Source organism: Bufo bufo, chromosome 5 (genome assembly GCF_905171765.1).
Source record: "Bufo bufo chromosome 5, aBufBuf1.1, whole genome shotgun sequence".
Classification (NCBI taxonomy): domain Eukaryota; kingdom Metazoa; phylum Chordata; class Amphibia; order Anura; family Bufonidae; genus Bufo; species Bufo bufo.
In genome coordinates, this window is record NC_053393.1 from 84,542,961 (window position 1) to 84,551,792 (window position 8,832).

At 44.2% G+C, this 8,832-nt stretch overlaps 1 long non-coding RNA gene across 1 annotated transcript; it reads right to left on the reverse strand.

Annotated features, from left to right (window-relative positions):
• Nucleotides 1-6,556: 6,556 nt before the first annotated feature.
• Nucleotides 6,557-7,107, reverse strand: LOC121001772. Its single transcript, XR_005779136.1, has 3 exons — nucleotides 7,025-7,107; nucleotides 6,790-6,948; nucleotides 6,557-6,711 (listed from the first exon to the last, which is right to left on the reverse strand). It is a non-coding gene; the product is annotated as an uncharacterized LOC121001772 (long non-coding RNA).
• Between the last annotated feature and the right edge of the window lie 1,725 nt (nucleotides 7,108-8,832).

Below are 8,832 nucleotides of genomic sequence, written 5' to 3' on the forward strand. Positions count from 1 at the left end.
TGACATGCTATTGAACCACTGTTACCACCTGAAGTGAAACTATAGACATGCGCTTGGGTTAACACCATCTTACCCGAGGCCATTAGTGTTCTTTAGAGTCAATATAAACAGCTCATCTTTGTAAAGTTTATTGGAAAATTTAAACATTTCTTTAATAAAAGAAAACATTGTGGCTCAAATCCCAGACTTGCTATTGGACCACTGAAACCATCCTAAGTGAAGTCAGAGACAAGCTTATTATTAACCACATTTAAACAGAAGTCATGATTTCCCAGTGGATATTATCTCCGGCTCTTCTACATAAAGTTTCTAAACTCACTATAAGAAGAAATACCAACACAACATCAATGACCCTAAGCCATGGACATGCTACAAGCTCCTGTGATCACCGTGCTGGGGCTAGGTACATCTGATGCCATGGATCTGCAACTGCACTAACATCTACAAGTTTCAGAAGTCATTTGCTTGAAATACTTTTAACAACAGAAATAAAGAAGTAAAAACTTCCATGTCCTTGTGTACGGAGTTTTCTATACTGACTGTTACTTTATGGGCCATGACATACCAACTTGGTTTTTAACACTTGGATTGCAGGCTGTGGGTCTGCTGAATGACTTGTACTTTCTGGATGACAAGATCCTACACCGCATGGTGACTTCCCTCCTCCACACCTGGGTTGTCAGGTTGCCAGATATCAGATTTCTCCTATCATCTCTTCATACCCAGGGCTGTATCTATAACAAGGGGACATCCTCTATATCTAGAGGAAAGAAGGTTTCTACAACATAGAAGAGGATTCTTTACTGTAACAGCAGTGAGACTATGGAGCTCTCTGCCAGAGGAGGTTGTGATGGCGAACTCACAAAAAGAGCTTCCAAGATGCAGCACCGTGTGCTGTTCGCATCCATGGTTCCGTTCTGCGGCTCAGCGGAAAGGTAGAGCATGTCCTATTCTTGTCCGCAATCACGGACAAGAATAGGCGTTTTCTATTAAACAAACGGCCGGTATCCATTTTTTGCGGATCCGCAAAACACTACGGTTGTGTGAATGCGTCCTAATATTTATTTAACCCATTAAGGCTATTTAACCCTTAGAGGACCTTGCAATTTAGCGTTTTTTTTGCTTTTTCGTCTTTCACTTCCCGCACCATAGCTTTTTTATTTTTCTGTTCACATAGCCTTATGAGGGCGTGTTTTTTTGTGGGATAAGTTGTACTTTCTAATGGCACCATTTAATATTTCATGTGATGTAGTGGGGAGCTGGAAAAAAAATATTCCAACAATTCTGCCACAGTTTTATTAAGTTTTTTTTTAAAATGGTGTTCCTTCATTCTCCAGATCAGTACCATGCGGATGTGTTGATGCCTATGTTTTTTATTGTTTATTTATTTTGAGGAAAAGGGGGGTGATTTGAACTTTTATATTTTTAAAATCTTTTTATGACTTTTATTTAAGTAACCCTAGCTGACTATCACTGGCAATCATTAGATTGCCAATTGTGTTCTGTAATGGGTATATAGCCATCACTGAACACACCATTCACTATATTCCAATACAGTACTGCCACCTGCTGGCCTGTATTAGAATATTCCAGTGATGGGTATCAGAGACTGCTGGAGGCTCCAAGCCATTACTGGTATACTACAGCTTCTCTAATCTCAGCTGCACCTGCATCGCTCAGATGTCATGGTCACAATAGACTGTGGCATCTAAGGGGTTAAAACAGCAGAAACCCGTTGGGTAAGGTGCCCACTACACGGGCGAGCATCTTTAACGTGAAGACTTCCGACGTACATGTACGGCAGAGGTTGCGAAGGAGTTAAATGTTTCTAAACACGCACACATGTAGCCTGGAAGAAATACATTAAATTACAACTAATAGGAGTTTACAGGGTTAACTAGATCTACAACTAGTTTAGGCTCCATGCACACAACCATATTTCTGGATGTGCGGAAGGTGAAAATACAAGTATCCATGTTTTGCGGGCAGCAAAAAGGAGACGGTCGTGTGCATGATGCCTTACGGGCAGAGAGATCAAGTACAAATCAAGTCACTATTTGAAGGATTCTTTTCACAAATCCTTAGAATTATTCCTCCCTTAGATTGTCCAGGATTTTAATAATGATGAGCTGTCCCCAGTATAGGCCATTGATATCAGATCAGCAGGGGGCCAGCATCCCACACTGCCCCAATGAGCTGTTCAGGATTAGCACAGCCATGGGAAATAGGCGCCCAAACCACACAGCTCTGTCCATGGTGTAGTGACTGGAACTGGTTAATGCAGTGCTCTTCTTATCTACTTCAATGGCAGCAGCGCTGCAGTGACCAGTCTACTACACGATGGATATAGAGCTGTGTATTTCTGATGCTGGAGGCGCTGCCGAACAGCTGATCAGAGAGATTGCTGAGGACAGTCATCAATAGAAAAATCCAGGAAAATTACTTGCTGCATCCCCATATCTTTGTGCCACTGTGTAGGACGTCCAGGAAACACTTAGATTACCAGTAATGTGTTTTCCATTAGTCCATGACGGCACCTGTGAGAGAACATCCTCCATCTGGACAAGAAACAGGGACTTCCAAGATGTATACACAATGAAACCCCAACAGATAAACTTTTGAGAAATCTGGGATAGGCTAGAGCTGGTGAACCTATGGCATGGGTGTCAGAGGCGGCACTCGGAGCTCTCTCTGTGGGCACCCGCACCGTGGAAAAAGTCTATGGTGTACCAATATGCTTTAGACCAGGGATGCTCAACCTGCGGCCCTCCAGCTGTTGCAATCCTATAACTCCCATCATGCTCTGCTTTAGGCGGATAGCTGTAGGCTTTCCGGGCATGCTGGGAGTTGTAGTTTTGCAACAGCTGGAGGGCCGCAGGTTGAGCATCCCCGATTTAGACTTTTCCTGCCATTCATCAGCGCAGGGCGCACTATGAACAGCACAGGCAGCGCACTGAATGTAGGCAGGATATTACAGCTCAACATGGAAGATATACTGTACTGGACTGTAGTATTCAGGTTAGATTGCCGTATTGGCACTTTGTGATAAATAAATGGGTGGCAGTTTGGGCACTCGGTCTGTAAAAGGTTCGCCATCATTGGGCTGGAGTGTACAGTGTTTAAATCACATGGAGAAGCTGTAACTCTGACAGAGGGGTTTAACATTGAAGAACCCAACATTGTAACCCTCAAGTGTTCACAAAGAATACAATCAAAGAGGCAGAAACTTGAACTTTTAGGGTACTGGGCCTAAGATTATTGTTAATTAAGCCCTTCCTGCAAAAAAAAAATCATGGATGAGAGGAATGTTTGGAGGGAGAGAAATATCTACTTCTGTGTTTGCAAATCTGAGAAAAGCCTGCTAGCCTAAATGGTGCCAATAACCTGGGCAGAATGACCTCTAGGATCTTAAGAATCTCCTCTCAATATCCAAGCCATCAGATGCAGCTTTTCTACCTTTGGACAGATAAGAGGACCCCTATATAATAAATCTTTAATCTCTAGCAGAACCTAGGGGTCTGACAGGGACAGCATCCTCAACCAGAACCTTCTTGGCCAATATGGGGCAACGAAAATCCACCCGCCTTTTCCTTTCTCAGTTTCTGGATAACTCTAGGCAGGAGGCATATTGGAGGGAAGGCATAACACAGACCCTCTCCCAAGATTGAGATCTATTCCCATCTGGGTTTCATGGAGAAGAACTTTTTGCACTTTCTGTTCTCTGAGGTAGCAAAGAGATCTAGTGGGGGAGTCTCCCACAGACCCTTTATCTAATTGATCATAATTTAAGCACTAGTCCCCCTGCTGATTGTGCGACGGCTTAGGAAGTCTGCACAAATATTCTCTGACCCACTTTAGATGGACCTCTAACAGGCAGAGGCAGACCCCCTCTACCACATTCAGGATTCCTAGGGTAATTGTCATGAGAGCCAAATGGGACATGGCATCTAAAAACCATGTGGAGTTCCTTTTCTTCTGCGCCCTGCCGTGTGCCCATACAGCAGTTTATGACCACATGTGGGGTGTTTCTGTAAACCGCAGAATCTGGGTAATAAATATTGAGTTTTGTTTGGCTGTAAACCATCGATGTGTTAAAGAAATTTTTTTATTAAAATGGAAAATCTGCCAAAAAAGTGAAATTTAAAAATTTGATCTCCATTTTCCTTTAATTCTTGTGGAACGCCTAAAGGGTTAACAAAGTTTGTAAAATCGGTTTTGAATACCTTGAGGGGTGTAGTTTCTACAATGGGGTCATTTATGGGGGTATCCACTATGTAGGCCCCACAAAGTGACTTCAGACCTGAACTGGTCCTTAAAAAGTGGGTTTTGGCAATTTTCTTAAAAATTTGAAGAATTGCTTCTAAACTTCTAAGGCTACTTTCACACTAGCGTTGTTTTAATCCGGCGTTCAATTCCGACACCGGGACTGCCCGCCGGATCCGGAAAAACGTGTGAAAACGGATTACATTTGAATCCTGATCAGGATTTTGATCACAATGAAAAAATGCATTGGAAAAAACGGATCCGCCATTTATGGACTTTAACTTTTTTTCACATTTTTCAGGTTTAACATGCAAAAGCCGGATCCGTTTTGACTGAACACACAGCGCCAGATCCGGCGTTAATGCAAGTCAATGGGAAAAAGGCCTGATCCGGCGTTCAGTCAAAGTGTTCAGGCTTTTTGGCCGGAAGTAAAAATACAGCATGCTACGTTTTTCTGAAAAGCCTGATCAGTCAAAAAGACTGAACTGAAGACATCCTGATGCATCCTGAAGGACGGACTCTCCATTCAGAATGCATGGGGATAAAACTGATCAGTTCTTTTCCGGATTTGAGCCCCTAGGACGGAACTCAGCGCCGGAAAAGAAAAACGCTAGTGTGAAAGTACCCTAAGCCTTCTAACGTCCTAAAAAAAATAAAATGACATTTCCAAAATGATGCCAACATAAAGTAGACATATGGGGAATGTTAAGTAATAAATATTTTATGAGGTATCACTTTCTGTTTTTAAAGCAGAGAAATTGAAATTTAGAAAAATTTCGAATTTTTCAATTTTTTTTGGTAAATTTGGGATTTTTTCATAAATAAAGGTGAAATATTTTGACTCAAATTTATGACTGTCATGAAGTACAATGCGTCACGAGAAAACAATCTCTGAATGACTTGGATAAGTAAAGGCGTTCCAAAGTTATTACCACATAAAGTGAGATATGTCAGTTTTGCAAAATTAGGAAGGGGGCAAATGGCCCAGATGGCAAGTGGTTAATAAAAAAAAAAAGGGCTTTATGTATTTAGTTTTTCATGGGGGTATATTTTTTGTTAAAATGTACTGTCTAACAACGTAATATATAGAAACACTGAATGTGTCGGCAGATAAGAACCATTTGGCCCATCTAGTCTGCCCAATATACTGAATACTATGAATAGCCCCTGGCCCTATCTTATATGAAGGATGGCCTTATGCCTATCCCATGCATGCTTAAACTCCTTCACTGTATTTGCTGCTATCACTTCTGCAGGAAGGCTATTCCATGCATCCATATAATAGAAACATAGAATATCAGCCCTGGCCTAATAGGCGATTACTAGGGGCAGACATGGGGAGTTGTTGGTAGGCTGCCATCAGCACCCTTCAACCGCGTTGTGGTGGGCTGACAGAGTGAGTCTGCGCCCCTCTGTGAAACACCTTAGATGCAGCAGTCTTTATTGACCATGGCAGTTAAGGACCTAAAGGGTGACGACTGGAGGTTTTTCTGACCTCTGCCATTAGTGCGGGGCTACGGCCGAATATTACAGTCATTGGCTCACTCCTGACTGCACTGGCACAGCTGTTGTGCCAGCGGAATAGAAGTATCACTATGCTCATCCTGATGCCTGCTGCTCAGGACATGCATACTTAGCTTACGACTAAGGCCGAATGCACACGTCCGTGGAAGACGAACGGTGAGATACCGTCCTGGATTCCTGCTGAGTTCAGCAGTGCCCAGCATCATTGGTTGCTATGACGCTGTGCGTTTCGTGCCGCCGCTGCTGTACACTAATACACTCGTATGATCTATATGAGTGTATTAGTGTAGAGCAGCGGTGGCATGAAGCAAACGGCGTCATAGCAACCAATGATGCCGTGCGCTCCTGCACTCAGCAGGATTCCGGTCCGTGTTCCACGGACATGTGCATTCGCTCTGATTCTACAGTCATGTGTTACTCAGGCTACAATCGGGTTTAGTTTGTAGTCTGTAACCAATCAGAGAATGGTCATGGTTGCAAAATTACACACTCCCTTTAACTACATGTACAATGAGAGGTTATACCCTTTTCCACTACACTCTCGCCGTGTTCTGCTTGCAGAAAATTCAATTGGAGCTACAGGAAATACAGCAGCAGCACACAGCGCTCCTGTACTCACCGCAGACCAATTGCTCTCTGTCTAGACCAATACACTGTAACAACTCCATCTGCGTGAAAGGAAGACAACCGTTTTGATGCAGTACCTACTGGACTAGAAACAAATTGCAATTCCCTTCAGAAAGCCGAGAACGTGAGAGAAGTTCTGGGATCGGCACTTTGCACTTACGGAGTATATTGTGGAACACATTGGTCACGCTGTCGTCCCATGCACACTGGAAGAAGGCCAGGCCTGCTGGGGTGATCTTGTCCTCGTACTTTCTGTAGAAATCCAAAGTCTTGAATGTTCTTAACTTCAAGCTGTGACTGTAAGACATTTACAACTAAACAATCTGCATCTAAATAAAACCAGGAGCATTATCTTAAAATAAAAAAATGTTTTACCAAGTGTTTGGACGCAACTCATCCTTGAAATCAATGCGTTGCTCTTGCTTGAACAGGATGAATATGTATCTGTGGTATCCTGTGCCTTTAGCAGGAAATGCGGGGAAGTAGTGACACAGCTCTTCTCCAGAAAATACTGCGTTACCAGGAATGTTACCTCTACAGAAAACCAAACACCACATCAGAATAGAAGCGGCAGAGTGCAATATAAGGAGCACATGAGACAGATACTCACACCAGCCAGTGCACATATTCCGAGTCTGTCTCCCTCAAGTGGCCATCTGGAAGTATAGCACAGAATTAAAGTGTGTTCATCATGAATCTTATCACTAGACCTTTAGGAAATGCTAAAGTCACACAGAGCTCTGGATGCATAAAAGTCTCATATAAGTAACTGCTGGGAATGTCCAGAAGACCCTGAAACAATCTGTAGATGTTCATGGGATTGTCACGGCCTCGGTTGTGTGCGCTGTGACATTGTTGTTATGCATGCGGTTGCTGGTGGCAACGTGTGTACGGTATGCATGTACACTTCCCTTTCCGGTGTGCATGGGGTTAAGGTGTGTGCTAGGTGGAGCTGGGGGTGGTCTCAGGTCTCTTTATATTCTGTGGCTGTGAGACTGAGATGATTGTTATGTCTGCCTGTGTGTGAGAAGGAGCTCGCTCCTTTCTGGGATGCAAACTGAGGGCCATCCTAATTTGACACCGATGTCATCTGCGATGTCATCCCTTTGTCTCCTCCTTGTCCTTTCCCCACCTTATCTGTTGTTTGTTTGGTGTGGGTTTGATTTGATGATTTGTTTATATGTCTAGTGTGTTGTTACATGTCTGGTTTGTTGTTGTCCAGCATGTATGCTAGACGTTCCTGTGTCTGCCTGCGGAAGTGGGCCCTTCTGATTTCCCGGAGGGGTGAATCAAAAATACATGTCTGTATGCTGTTCTGCCTGCGGCCGCCATGTGTCCTGTTTGCGTGGGGGTTTCCAGGCAGTAACTGGTGTGCTGGTGTGCACTGTGTCCTGTATGGTGTGTGGGCACTTGTACTCTTGCTCGGGTTCCAGTTGGTGTTGCTCCGGCAGGTAAGTGTGCTGTTATGGTGTGCTTACCTGCCGTCCCAGTTGATGTATACAGCTTCCTCTTTCCCTGCAGCTTGGCCGGTGGAGACTCCTGTGCATCCGTGGCTTGAAAGCATGGGTCGTCTCAACCCTGCTCCTAGTCCAGGGATTTCTTGAGGGTTAGTAGGGCCCTAAGGTATCCGGTGCATGAGCCCTCCTACCATCTGGGTTCACTCATGCGGTTAGGAGGTCAGAGCGAGGATTAGGGACCCTGTAGGAGGTGACCCGCTCCCTGATCCAGATTCCAGACCTTGTTGCGGTCCATAATTTACAAGACATTGTACGGTGAGGGGCTTCCCCCACTCCCCACCGTGACAGGGATTTCCATTAAACTTCCCCAGAAAAATCACTAGGGAAATTGACTTGTAGAGGCGCACAACGGTAGCATAAAATTCTTGTCAAGGGTCCGTGCTCCTTAACCCCTTCTGAACCAAGACATTTTTCACCTACCTGACACGGCCTAAGGCTCCTTTCACACGAGCGTGACGGATTGGCTCCGGATGTGTTCAGTGTGCGTTCAGTGAAACTCGCACCATTTTGCAATCAAGTTCAGTCAGTTTTGTCTGCGATTGCGTTCAGTTTTTTCCGCGCGGGTGCAATGTGTTTTGATGGGTTTTGAAAAACGCATTGCATACGCACTTGCTTCCAGATGCAATGCATTTTTCACTGAAGCCCCATTCATGTCTATGGGGCCATCGCTGCGTGAAAAACACAGAATATAGAACATGCTGCGTTTTTCGCGCAATGCAGAACTGATGCTTGAAAGAAGTGCTCATGTACACAGTCCCATTGAAATGAATGGGTCAGGATTCAGTGCGGGTGCTATGCGTTCACGTCACACATTGCACCCGCGCAGAAAACTCGCTCGTGTGAAAGGGGCCTAAGTTTGAAAATCTGACGTGTCACTTTATGTGGTAATAACTTTAGAATG